Consider the following 13,165-nt stretch of genomic DNA (forward strand, 5'->3'; position numbering starts at 1 on the left):
TTTTTGATGTTCCTTATTCCCACTGTCTTAGAGTGACTGGGTATCACAGTCTTCTTTAAACTACCATTTTTGTTCTTACTTTAGCCAGATTATTTCTTAAAAATAAAAACTTTTAATTTATTTTTTTAATAAACTTTTAGTTTTAGAGTAGTTTTAGATTGCAGAAGAATTTCAAACATAGTAAAGAGTGTTCCCATATGCTGTACCCTGGTTCTCCTACTATCAACAGTTTAGGTTGTTTGTCCATACTTCATTCCTATTTCCATACATTTTACCTCATGTCTTCTTCTGTTCCAGTATCTCATCCAGGATCCCACATTACATTTTGTTGTCGTGTCTCCTTAGGCTCGTCTTAGCTGTGACAATTTCTCAACCTCTTTTTAAAATTTTCCTTTTGATGACCTTGGCAGTTTTGAGGGATACCTGTTGGGTATTTTGTATAATGTCCATCGACTGGAATTTGTCTGATGTTTTTCTCATGATTAGATTGGGATTATGTGAATTTCAAAGTAAGATCACAGAAGTAAAGGGCCATTTTTACCACCTCTTTATCTCTCTATATTGATCTCTGTCTCTATATATGTGCATATATATGTGTGTGTGGAGGCATACCTTGTTTTATTGCACTTTGCTTCATTGTGCTTTGTAGATTTATTGTTGTTGTTGTTTTATGTTTTTACAAATTAGGACTGTGGCAACTCTGTGTTGAACAAGTCTTTTGGCACCATTTTCCCAATAGCATTTGCTTACTTTGTGCTTCTGTGTCACATTTTGGTAATTCTTGTGGTATTTCAAACTTTTTCATTATTATTACATCTGTTACAGTGATCTATGACCAATGATTATTATTCACTAAAAGCTGAAATGATGGTTAGCATTTTTTAGCAATAAGGTATACTTTAATTAAGGTATATACATTTTTTAGACACAATGCTATTGCACATTTAATAGACTATAGTATAGTGTAAACACAACTTTTATATGCATTGGGAAACCAAAAAAAATTTGACTCACCTTATTGAGATTATTGAAATACTTTATTGATACGGTCTGAAACCAAACCTGTGATATCTCTGAGGCATGCTTATATATATATATATATACATATCTATATCTATATATATATATGATTATGTCTATATCTATCTGTCTATATAGTTACAAATAGATACCTTTGCTCACTCTATCTATCTACCCACCTACCTATCTAGGGAAGAGACAGATTTTAAGGAATTAGCTTTTACTATTGTGGAGATAAAAGTCCAAAATCTGCAGGGCAGGCCGGCAGGCTGGAGACCAAGGGTTGAGCTGTAGTCTGAGTTAAAAGGCATTCTGCCGACAGAATTCCTTTCTGCTCAGGGGAAGTCAGTCTTTTTTATATTAAGGCATTCAATTGATTGGATGAGGCCCACCACAGTTTCCAGCATAAGCTGCTTTACTCAAGAGTCCACTGGTTTAAATGTTAATCTCATTGAAAATAACCTTCACAGAAATGTCCAGAATAATATTGACTAAATACCTGGGCACTGTGGCCCAGCCAATTTGAAGCATAAAATTAACTATCAGAAGCAGACTTATGAAAAGATGATAATAATTTCCTCTTGTAGCCCTTCTCCAACCACAGACTTGTATTATAAGGGCCCAAGGGAGAATTCATAGGACTTTGTTTCCATTAAGAAATAGAGTTTGATTTTTTGATGAGGAGCAGGGGGGTGGTCTAAAGATAGAGAGTTGAAAGTTACCTGAGTTTAGAAGTAGAGCACTGTGTTCCCCAAGACTGAGGATTTGAACACCTTACAGTTTCTCAGTGTGGCAAGAGTCTATGCCTCACTCCCATGAAGCTCCTGGAGGTGGTCAGATGGAGTGAGAAGGTTGTGTGGGCTGGAAATAAGATATCTGGTAAACACTGAAAGAATAGACTGTCACCCTTCTGGTGGAGCACAAGAACATGGACACTGAGTACCTCAACTGCAGTCAGGATGGATTGAAAGCCAGAGGCTTGTTTTCATTTTCTAGATGCCATTCAAATATCTTATAATTATTGTTGAACCTTGGGGAGCCTGGGTGGCTCAGTCAGGTAAGTGTCCGACTTCAGCTCAGGTCATGATCTCGCATTTGTGGTTTTGAGCCCTGCATCAGGCTCTGTGCTGACAGCTCAGAGCCTGGAGCTTGTTTCATTTTCTGTGTCTCCCTCTCTTTCTGCCCCTCCTCTGCTCACGCTGTGTCTGTCTATGTCTCTCAAAACAAAACAAAACAAACCCCACAATTCTTGTTGAACCTCAGGAGGGAAGAAGGTAGTGAAATAGGAAAAATGATTGTGATTGCCTTTCTTGGTACCCTGATGAATGAACCTCAGGTTAAGCAGGATAGCTATAATTCAGAATAACTAATGGGCTGTGCTTTGTATCTCAATGTATGGAGCAAACCATTCCATTATAATAGCTTTAATCTTTATAATTTTTCTCAGTGGTTTTTAATGACTAATTTCTATTGAAATAATATTGAATTTTTAAAACACAAGGAATTTGAGAAATTCTCATATGCAAAAGACCTTTCTTCAGTGATGAGAAACATGACTTGATCAGTCACAGAGTAAAGAGCAAAGGCAAGACTACCACTCAGGTGTCCTAGTCCTCTGTTGATGCTTTCCCTCTATTTCACTGTCAGAAATCTGGTACTTTATACTATATAGCTCAATTATTTCATTATTTAATATAAACTAGTTTTTCACTTTTAGAAACTGTTATGGACTGAATAGTGCTTCTTCAGAATTCATATATTGAAGCCCTAACCCCCAAAGTGACTATATTTGGAGACAGGGCTTTTAAAGAGTTAATTAAAGTCAAATGCAGTCATAATGGTGCAGCCCTAATTCAATAACACTTATGTTTTTATAAAATAAAAAGGAAACATTAGGGACATGCACACCCAGAAAAAGCCAAGTAAGGACACAGCAAGAAGGCAAGAAGCTTGCAAGCCACAAGGAGACACCTCAGGAGAAACCAAACTTGCCAACACTGTGATCTTGGACTTCCAGCCTCCAAAACTATGAGAAATAAATTTCTATTGATTAAACTACTAATCCTGTGAGGATTTTTATGGAAGTCCTAGCAAACTAATACAGAAAACATTTTCTGTATCACATTTATTTTAAAGAAAATTTGATTAAAGAGAAAAAAATCACCCATAAACCCATCACCACAGAACAGTGTTTCCTCTTTGCACGTTCCCTTCTAGTGATGTGAAAAGTTGGGGTCCAGGAGCAAACAGTCAAGAAAGAATTCTTGAGATGTCTTCAGTGAAAAAAAAGGTGGTTTTATTAAAGTACAGGGACAGGACATGTGGACAGAAAGACTGCACTGACATTGTGAAGAGTGACTGATTATATACTTTCTTTTTTTTTTTTTTTTTTCAACGTTTTTTTTTTTAATTTTTTTTATTTTTGGGACAGAGAGAGACAAAGCATGAACGGGCGAGGGGCAGAGAGAGAGGGAGACACAGAATCGGAAACAGGCTCCAGGCTCCGAGCCATCAGCCCAGAGCCCGACGCGGGGCTCCAACTCACAGACCGCGAGATCGTGACCTGGCTGAAGTCGGACGCTTAACCGACTGCGCCACCCAGGCGCCCCTGATTATATACTTTCCAGTAGGGGGAGGAGGTTAGGGATAGCATGAGTCTCTAAGAAATTTGGAAGCAAGGTTTCCAGGACCTGAGGGGTCATTTACTACTGTTCAGTAAAACCTTAGTCTTGAGACCCTTCAGATGTGTATCAGTAAGCTATATGTTTAGAGGATGATTGATAACATGTATCTTGGGGGCGTAGAGATAAAGGAAGTTTCCAAAGGGATTTTCATAAGTGAAAGGAGACTATCAGGATCCTGGAGGTCTGGCTATTGGCTTTCTGCCTCTAGCAAAGTATTAACATTGAGGCAGCTAAGTTCCTGGAGGATGGTCACCCTTTCTGTCTTAAATACTTGTCAATGGGCTGTAATGAAAATTTAAATTTTTTCTATATTTCTTTTGCCTTTGTTCTCCATATCATTAGTAGTTTCTGGGAATACCTATTTTATAGATAATTTACTTCTGAAACTATTTATTTGTGCTAGACAATGATCTCCTCAAGGGCCTCCTTAAAATATTTTTGTTCTTCCAGCTGTATTGTTTTGTTAGTTTCTGCTCATGTTCCATGTTCTGTTCAATCTTCTCTGGATTTTTGGGGAGTGTCATTTGCCCCCCAACTTGTTATTTGGGGCTAAGGTCCAGGATACTAAGGTGTATAAGTAGCAGTAGTCCCACTGTTCTGGGCAGTCTAGGCACTGTTCTGGGCAGTCCAGGACCCCTGTCAATAATCAGAAGGAAGTTTCTCTCTTTCCTGGTTCTTCATGAGCACGAGCTAAAATCTCAGGCACCCAGCCTTATAGCCAGAGAGAACCCAGTGTTCCAATGGTTTAGCTCCCCTGTGGCTACTGCAGGTCAAAATATGTCTTTTTTTATATTCTTCAACCTAGGTGATCGTGTGAAGCTTTCCAGGACAGGACAGGAATGTGGATACTGTGATTATAGTAAGAAAGATATATTTGCTCTTTGTTCCATTTCTGGCACAGAGTTCCTAAAACCCTTGGAATATCCTAATGAGAGCAAGACAGTGATAAAGGTATCTTTTGTTATGTTAATGAGGTGACTTTCAGACCCAGAAGGGGACTGGTTGCCAGGAGAACCAATCTTGCGATTGGAGGGTATAGGTTCATAAACTTGGGGGCTTACCTGGGTGAAATCTGAAACTGGCATCTGTTTGTGGAGGACAGGGAGAGACTGAAGAAAGAGGCAGGCCCCTCCAGAGTGGTAGGTGGCAGGGAACTTACATAGGAGGCAGTAAGATGTATTGTCATGAGTGGCAGTAAGATGAGTAGATCTCTGTACCTATCCACCAGAATCTTAAAAGCTTATAAAGAGACCTTAAATGGATTCAGCCATGTATATCACATGTAGGTGTTCTCCACCCCACATCACTATCTCAGTGCTATGTCCTTGAAAACAGTGAGGGAATGGGGGACTGCACATCCATTTCAAGGACAAGGGAGGGACTGAGGAACCTCTGATTGCTCTCTTCAGCTCTCAGGCCAGTTGTCAGGTTACATCCTCTACATGACTTCTGGCAGAGGAGGTTGGGCACTCTCATTCCCCCCCCCCCCCCGATTTCCAGGGAGGGAAGAGGGGCTAGAGGTTGAATCAATTGCCAGTGGCCAATGATTTAATCATTCACAGCTATGTAATGAAGCTTCCATAAAAACCTAAAAGAACCTGGTTCAGAGCTTCTGGGTTGGTGAACACATAGAGGTACTTACTGGGAGAGTGGTGCGCTCAAGAGAGGGCATGAAAGCTGTATGTCCCTTCCCACATACCTTGCTATACACACCTCTTCCATTTGGCTGTTCCTGAGTTATATCCTTTTACAGAAAACCTGGTGCTCTAGTAAGTAAAATGTTTTTCTGAGTTTTGTGAGCCACTCTAGCAAATTAATCAAACCCAAGGAGGGCATCTGGGAATGTCCGATTTATAGCCAGTCAGTGACAAGTACAAGTAACAGCCTGGGCTTGTGACTGGTGTCTGTGTTCAAGGAGGGGGCTGTTGGAACTTCCACGCTATAGCTGGTTTGTCAGAAGCATAGGTAATAATCTGGGCTTGGTACTGACATCTGAGGTTGGTGGGGGTGGATCTGGGGGAGGTCTTGTAGGACTGAGCCCTTAACCTGTGGTTCTGATGCCACCTCTGGATAGACAGTGTCAGAATTGAGTTGAATTGTAGGACACCCAGCTGGTGTCCAGAGTATTGCTTGTTGGTATGGGAGAACCCCCTTCCCCCATTGGGCCCAGGAACCTATAAAGAGAGTGGGAAGGACATTTCAGGCTGGAGAAAATATACGAGCAAAGGTAGGAAAAAATCAAAGATATCCTTGGAATATGGAATAAATTAATCTGGCTATAACCAAGGCCCATATACTCATAAAATCACAACCCATCTGTTCTACAAAATATATCATAAGGAACAGCTACTTTGAAAAATCCTTGCATATTACCTAATTATAACTATATAAGTACACATAAAGTATATACACATACATAAATACACATAAGTTTATATTATATATTAAAGTGTCCATAAAATTCTTGTGAAGTTTGAATTTGTAATAAATTTGTTTCTACATAGGATGTGAGCAATCTGCAAAATGAGACAGAGGGTTTATTCAGATTTAAAATATTGAATGTTAATATATAACAAGTCTACCACCATATTGGATACAATTGGAAAGAGCCATTATTATACATAGGGCTTATTACCTAGAAAATGGAATAAAGATATTAAAACAAATTAAGAGTTTATTTAAATCTTGAATAATTATCCTCTGTTCTATTTTGCAAATTGCTTTATGTTATATAAATGCTTTATATTTATTTATGTAAATAAATCACAGACATGATTTATTTACTATTCAGACTGAGCTAGGACTTTATGTACACCTTGTACTTATAGGGCGTGCGCGCACGCACACACACACACACACACACACACACACACACACACACTGTTAGTTCTCAAACTTGAGTGTGCACCAGAATTACGTAGCTGGCTTGTTAGGGACACAGATTGCTGAGTCCCATCTAAGAGATTCTGATTTAGTTGACCTTGTGTATGATCTAAGAATTTATCTTTCTAACAAGTTTCCAGGGATGCTTATGCTGCTAGTAGATAACCACACTGAGAGAACCACTGGTTTAAAAAATCCATTGAACAAAATACACTGGGGGTGATAGGAAAGGATCCTAAAAAGGATCTTTTTTAAAATTTTTTTTAATGTTTATTTATTTTTAATGGAGAGAGAGAGATGGGTGTGAGCAGGGGAGGGGTAGAGAGAGAGGGAGACACAGAATCTGAAGTGGGCTCCAGGCTCTGAGCTGTCAGCACTGAGGTCCACTCGAACTCACAAAGTGTGAGATCATGACCTGAGCTGAAGTCAGACACATAAGCTACTGAGCCACTCAGGTGCCCTGAGAGTTCTTCTTCCCTGTCTCTTCTCTTTCATTCCTTCCCTCCCTCCCACCTTCTCTCCCTTTCTTCCCTCACTCCTTAACCTGCTTTTGCACTCTCTTTCTCCTATGTATGTATGTATGTATGTATTTCAACCCTCCTCAGGTAGGATTGATTTGGTACGATGATTGTTGCCAATTTTTGGTGACCCTAGATAATGGGAATGACATGATCACTTATTACCCTTTGTCCTATAGGTTGCCATGGTCTCTTTTCCTTGCCTCCCATGTCTGTTTGTCTGATTCTTTCCCTACACAGTTGCCAGTTACAACTGTCTGAAAAACAAGTCACTCCTCAAAACATCCAGTGACTTCCATTGATACTCACCGTGGAGCTGGAATTCAGACTCAGCTCTACCTAACTTTGAAGCAAGTAACCCTTTTACCTACTATAGCTTGTCTTCCTCACATGTGTGAATGGAATGGATAATTGAAACATAGGTCTTCCTATTTCAGGAAATAATTTTGACCTTATTTCTCATTAAGCTCTTAAATTCTGATCTCCAAAGATATAGTTTGTTTGAAGCCCACAAACAATTAATAAGCCCTTATGATGGACTCAGCATTGTGTGGATAGAGATATCTTTCCTCTTCTCTGAACATGCCTTTGGGTTTGAATAATGTTATGACCAAACAAACAAAAAATCCAAAGTAGGGGAAAAAAACCAAACCTCTTTATAAAACACAAAAGTCAGCACATGAAAGGGAGATGGGGTAATCATTCCCTGAGATTGCAAAGGATAAGTGCTTTAAAAAAATTCATGAATTCTATCTCTTGTAAACTCAGGCACACCTATCCAAAAAGAAACTCCGGAAAACTAGAAATTATTTTATTATAGAAATGCCCTCTATCTAGCACTGGCTCTTCTTAAAACAGTCTGTGTGTCTTTGATTAATTCACCTTATTTCTCTGTTCCTTCATCTGTAAAATGAAGGGCTGGACCCAGGTGATCTTGGGAGTTCTTTGCAGTGCCAATATTCTAGGATTGCAACGTTCAGTAGACAAACACACAAAGCAGTCTTTAATTATAAGTTTGCAAAGGCATCTAGGGGGCCAGCTCCATCTGCTCCTGAAGTCTTAAACCTTTATTAATTGCTTGTTTCTCAAGGCCACCTCTGTTGGTGGGAGGGGCAGAGAAGCAGAGAAACCCCTTGGACCACAGGCCTCCCACTCTGGTTTCTCACTGCAAAATATTCCCCGGGATTTGGGGGCCAGATGGCAACATTTTTGAAGATGCACTAAGGATTTGAATTCTGGTTCATATTAAATATCACATGTAAATTATTAATCTGTAGCAGATGTAAATGTATATTATTATACTGCATTAAACATTAATGTTGGAGCGACAAGCCTGTGGACCACGTGCAACTACTAGGGGACCACCATTGGTCCTCTGACTAAAATCCAGATTTAGAATCCAAGTAAATTAGGCACAAGTTTTTAGAAGAAAACCAAAGAATATGAGCGTCGTTCCAAAATAAATCATAATAGCTAGCATTTATTGAGGTCCTATTATATGCCAAGTAGTCTTCTAAATGTTTAACATATATTGATAAATTTAATCTTACTAACAAATCTATAAGGTAAGCATTATTACTTACTACTGTTAGGGAACAACCTTTATTAGACACCAACTATGTACCAGGAACTGTTCTAGATGGTGGGGATACAGAGGTGTGGTAAGACATTTTATGGAGCTTACTTTCTGGTGGGATTAGACAGACAGTATAACCCCAAACTAATAAATGAATAAAAATAATTTCAGAGAAGGTTAAGTGTCATAAATTAAATGCAATGGTTATGTGATTGCAGTAGAGTAGGAGGGGGTTATTACAGATTACCTAGTCTGAGGAGGAGACATTTAGGCTAATAGTTCTAGGTTAATTGGCTTAACAGCAATTTCCTAAGAACAATTGGACACATATCAGTTCTTTAAATGACCGTTGTGTTGAAATACCAGTTTGCCAAAAATGTGTTTTAATCAACTATTTATCAATTTGATATAATTTCTTGTTTCTCCAAGGTCACTTAAGGTACAGTGTGTTTTTAGAATGACAATCTCCTGAGTATTGTGTACTTTAGCTTTTGGTTGTGCCACTGATATGAAGAATGTTATAAACAGTAGTGTGGGTTTCTGTTTTCCAAAGCATTTTCTATACAGGATGCAGTGTTTTTCTTCTCTCAGTTTCATCTCTGCTTAGGTTATTCCATTTTCCTGTTAGGCCTAAGCTTGTCTATGAATGGCTTGAAATAGTTTGTGGAGAGACAAGCTGGGCAGCTCCAGTGTAAAAATGAATATAAATTAACTGGAATAGATATATTGTTTAGAAATGGCTGCTGTCACTTTAGCCTCTTTTCAAGTCAGCCTCCCCTCCTGTCCCAGGCTACCACCACTAGGAGAATGACCTTGTTATTATCTCTTGAGTATTTACCATCTTTGGAGCCCTCTGACTCCTTTCCATGCCTTCGAAGCTAGTCAAGCCCCTACCCCAGCTCTCCTCAGTTTTTATCTCTGTTTACTTGGTAACTACTAAAGATCAAAAGCTCTTAGTTTGTTCCCTCAAAACTCATTCCAACCAACTTGGATATTGGTTTCTTGTATTATAGAGCCTGAAGAGCCAAAACCAACATTGCTATAAACTTCTTTGTGGCTGGGGTGTAGGCACATGACCTAGGATCTGCCAGTCAAAAGATCTCCTCATTTGGAGGTGAAACTAAGTGAAGGGAAGGGGCAATATGCCATGAAGAGGCCAAAATTTCTAAAAGTTGTGCAGAAGTATCTAGGGCAGCTGGTGTGGTATTTCTAGTATCCAATTCCGAGTATTATACATGCATTTGGAACAGTGATGGTTTCTGTAGGGTAGTTCCATGGTGGGCTAGAATGGGTTTTCTAGATGCATTTTACCTAGTTGCATCTATGCTGGGTTAAGTAGCATAAGTGTGGTAATTTGGATCTCACAGAGATTCTATGAACCACATAGTATCTTTTACCAAATTACTTTATGCTTAAACTAGCTGGAATGGATTCTCTTGTCTTTGAGTAAGAATTCTGATCAGCATATCTGATGTATTTACATTTTATTGAATCCTTGATGATGGTATGGTGCCTTAGTCTGTTTAGTTATCTGCTATAACAAAATACCATGGACTGGGTGGCTTATAAACAGCAGTTTGTTCCTCACAGTTCTGGAGGTTGTCCAGGATCATGACACTGGCACATTCCATGTCTGGTAAAGGCCTTCCTTCTAGACTGCTATCTTCTTGCTGTGTCCTCACATGGTGGGTGTGGCCAGGGAGTTTTCTTGGTCTTTTTTTATGAGGGCATTAATCTCATTCATGAGAGCTCTGTCCTTATAACCTAATTACCTCCCTAAAGCCCCACTTCCTAATATCATAACCTTGGGAATTAGAATTCAGCGTAAGAGTTTTGGGGGATACAAACATTCAGACCACAGCAGATGGAGAAGCATGGGAAGAAGGATGCTATAATGGTGGAATGACTTGCACTGAAGTCACTTGGGGGATCTAATTCATAGATCATGTTCAGGGGGGGAGGGGTCACTCACTCTTTCTCCTCATAAGTTTAGTTGCTTTTTCCTTCTTTCTTACATTTCCATTCTTAAACATATGCTAGTTTCCTCATTTATAAATTGAGAATCATAACTGTAACTATTTCACAGGTGTGTCATTTTGAGTTAAATAAAATATTCTATGGACCTAGAATAGTACTTAGTCCATAGATGTGTTTAGGAGTAAACATTGGCTAACATTTTTGTTGGTATTAGGAGGGACTGATTAGTTCTGCCTAGGATAGCACCAGAGTCGATGTCTTCAAACAAGGATGTGCATCTGAATCAGATGCACAAAAGAACATAGCATGTTCTGGGACCAAGAGGGTCTTCTGTATGACTAAATCCCCTAGAGCAGTGTAGGGACTGTTGGAGGTATATTGCTAGTCCCTGTGGTGGGACTGGGAGAGTCAGGTGAGGGCTGGACTGTGCAAAAACTATAGACCCTTTTCATAATGAGCCAGCCCTGACCTCAGCCCCTTCATCCCAGTTCTGGTGAAAGGACTTCCTCCTTCCACAACATGAACTCATTTAATCACCTCCAATTTCAGGCCATGTGCATAACCCCTAGTTAGCTACCTAGGGGGCAGGACCCTAATCTATTGACTGAATTTGCTTCCCTGAAACATTGATGAGATGGGGCTAAATGTGTGCTAAGGCTATAGCAGGGATAGGAAAAATTATTTTTAAAACTGTTGGATAAATATATGATTGAAAAACTTTGGTAACTGAGAGAGGTTGGATCACTCTGGTAAATTCCCTCATGCATTTATGCCTTAGTAAAACACACACACACACACACACACACACACACACACACGCAGATATACCCCCCCAAACCCAACAACAACAAAAAACAAAACAGAAAATACACTTTGGGAAAAACTGTGAATTCCACAACAAAACAATCTTTCTGATGCCAGAGTCCAGAGAGTCACTTTTGGACTGATTAATTCATTGATTTGGTGTAATAGTTCTAGAATTTCTTTTCTTTCTTACTTTCCTCTTCCTTCCCCTGCTCCTCCTCCTCCTCCTTCTCTTTCTTAGTTAAACCCAAATTCTCTCATGAGATTTAGAATTGACATCTTGGTGCTTAATCTGGAGTTAACTTTTGTCAGTTTCTGGAAATAATCTTTATTCCAGATGATTTGTAAGGAACTATTTACTTTATCTGAGGCTTGCCTTGCCTTGTAAAATCAGCCCATTTTCTGCAACTGCTCAAGTACAATTAGCATGAAGAATAATTATTTCATATAAAATAATAAGAAAAACTAGTAGTCATCAGTGACAAGAAAAATGGTCACTTTTATGGGGCAGGACAAATCCAGCCATGATTTTTGTTTTATTTATTTTGTTTTTGTTTTTGTTTTTTTAATGTGTTAAAACTGAAAACATATTTTTCCAGCCACCTCCTCCCTTGCCTGTTTGAAAGTCCATATGTTATTCAAGAGAAAATTGAATTCAGCTTTATTTGAGTCTTCACAAAATTTTAAAGAGCCATTTGATGTACAAGATTTCTAGGTCTTTAGAAATCAGATCTAAAGTCAATTGCTTGGAAAAAATTCAAACTGTGTTTTTTCCAACACTCTGAAAAAAATATTTGGGTCAGATTCAAAAGCTCAATCTTCTGCTACTTGGAAGTAGATGCACACACTGCGGGGCACATTTACACATTGTCTATTTTCCAGTAGACTTTAGGAGGTCATAAATTTTGTCCACATTCGGTATTCAGTTATCCACATTCACATCCAATAAACATATTTTTCTTTGAACTAGCATCTGGGTGTAGTAGCTTTAGGCTTCCCCTCTTTTATGGGTAGAGTGGGTTCTTTTCCATAGTAGAAGAATGCATTGCTCTATGTGAGTCAAGCAACTTTGAGAGCAAATAACCAGTTGAGGATTGTCAAAAGGATGGGAGTCTCTTCAAATCTATTTACACTTGCTTTGAATTGAGCAGGAGCATGATTATCACAGTGTTTGAGTCCAGAGAAGGATACCATTCAACAGGGTGAGGCTAGTGAGTTGAATTGGCGGTTAGGAGGAAGTTGGGTTCTAATCCTTGGCTTTCTCACCGCCTGGCTGTGTAACCCCATGAAGGAATTTTTTTCCCCCTTGGGACTGAATTTCCTTATTCTAAAACAGCAGAGGATAGACCACAGCAGTATTTTCAAATTGGGCCCCTCAAACCCTGTGGTTCCAGAAAGCTGTCTCCAGAGCTCCCTGGCTTTTATAGGCTTTATATATGAAGATTTTTTCAGAAATTGCTTTAGATTAAAAGGATTCTGCTGCTATAAAACAAAGAGATAATTCTTAACTCTAGTGTTTTAAATTGTTAGGTTTATTTGTTTTATTTTCGGTTATTTAACTTAGTGAGCAATTATTATTTGTTGTTATGGCTTTTAAATGAACTAGAGGAAATTATACCTGGATCTTGGCTGAGGAAATGGAAATTTGGCTTTACTCATTGACACTGATCTCTTACATCCCAGGGAACATGAACCTAGAGTTG

Source organism: Lynx rufus, unplaced genomic scaffold (assembly GCF_022079265.1).
Source record: "Lynx rufus isolate CCGP_SWC_20201006 ecotype Redwood Valley unplaced genomic scaffold, mLynRuf1.p SCAF_3, whole genome shotgun sequence".
Classification (NCBI taxonomy): domain Eukaryota; kingdom Metazoa; phylum Chordata; class Mammalia; order Carnivora; family Felidae; genus Lynx; species Lynx rufus.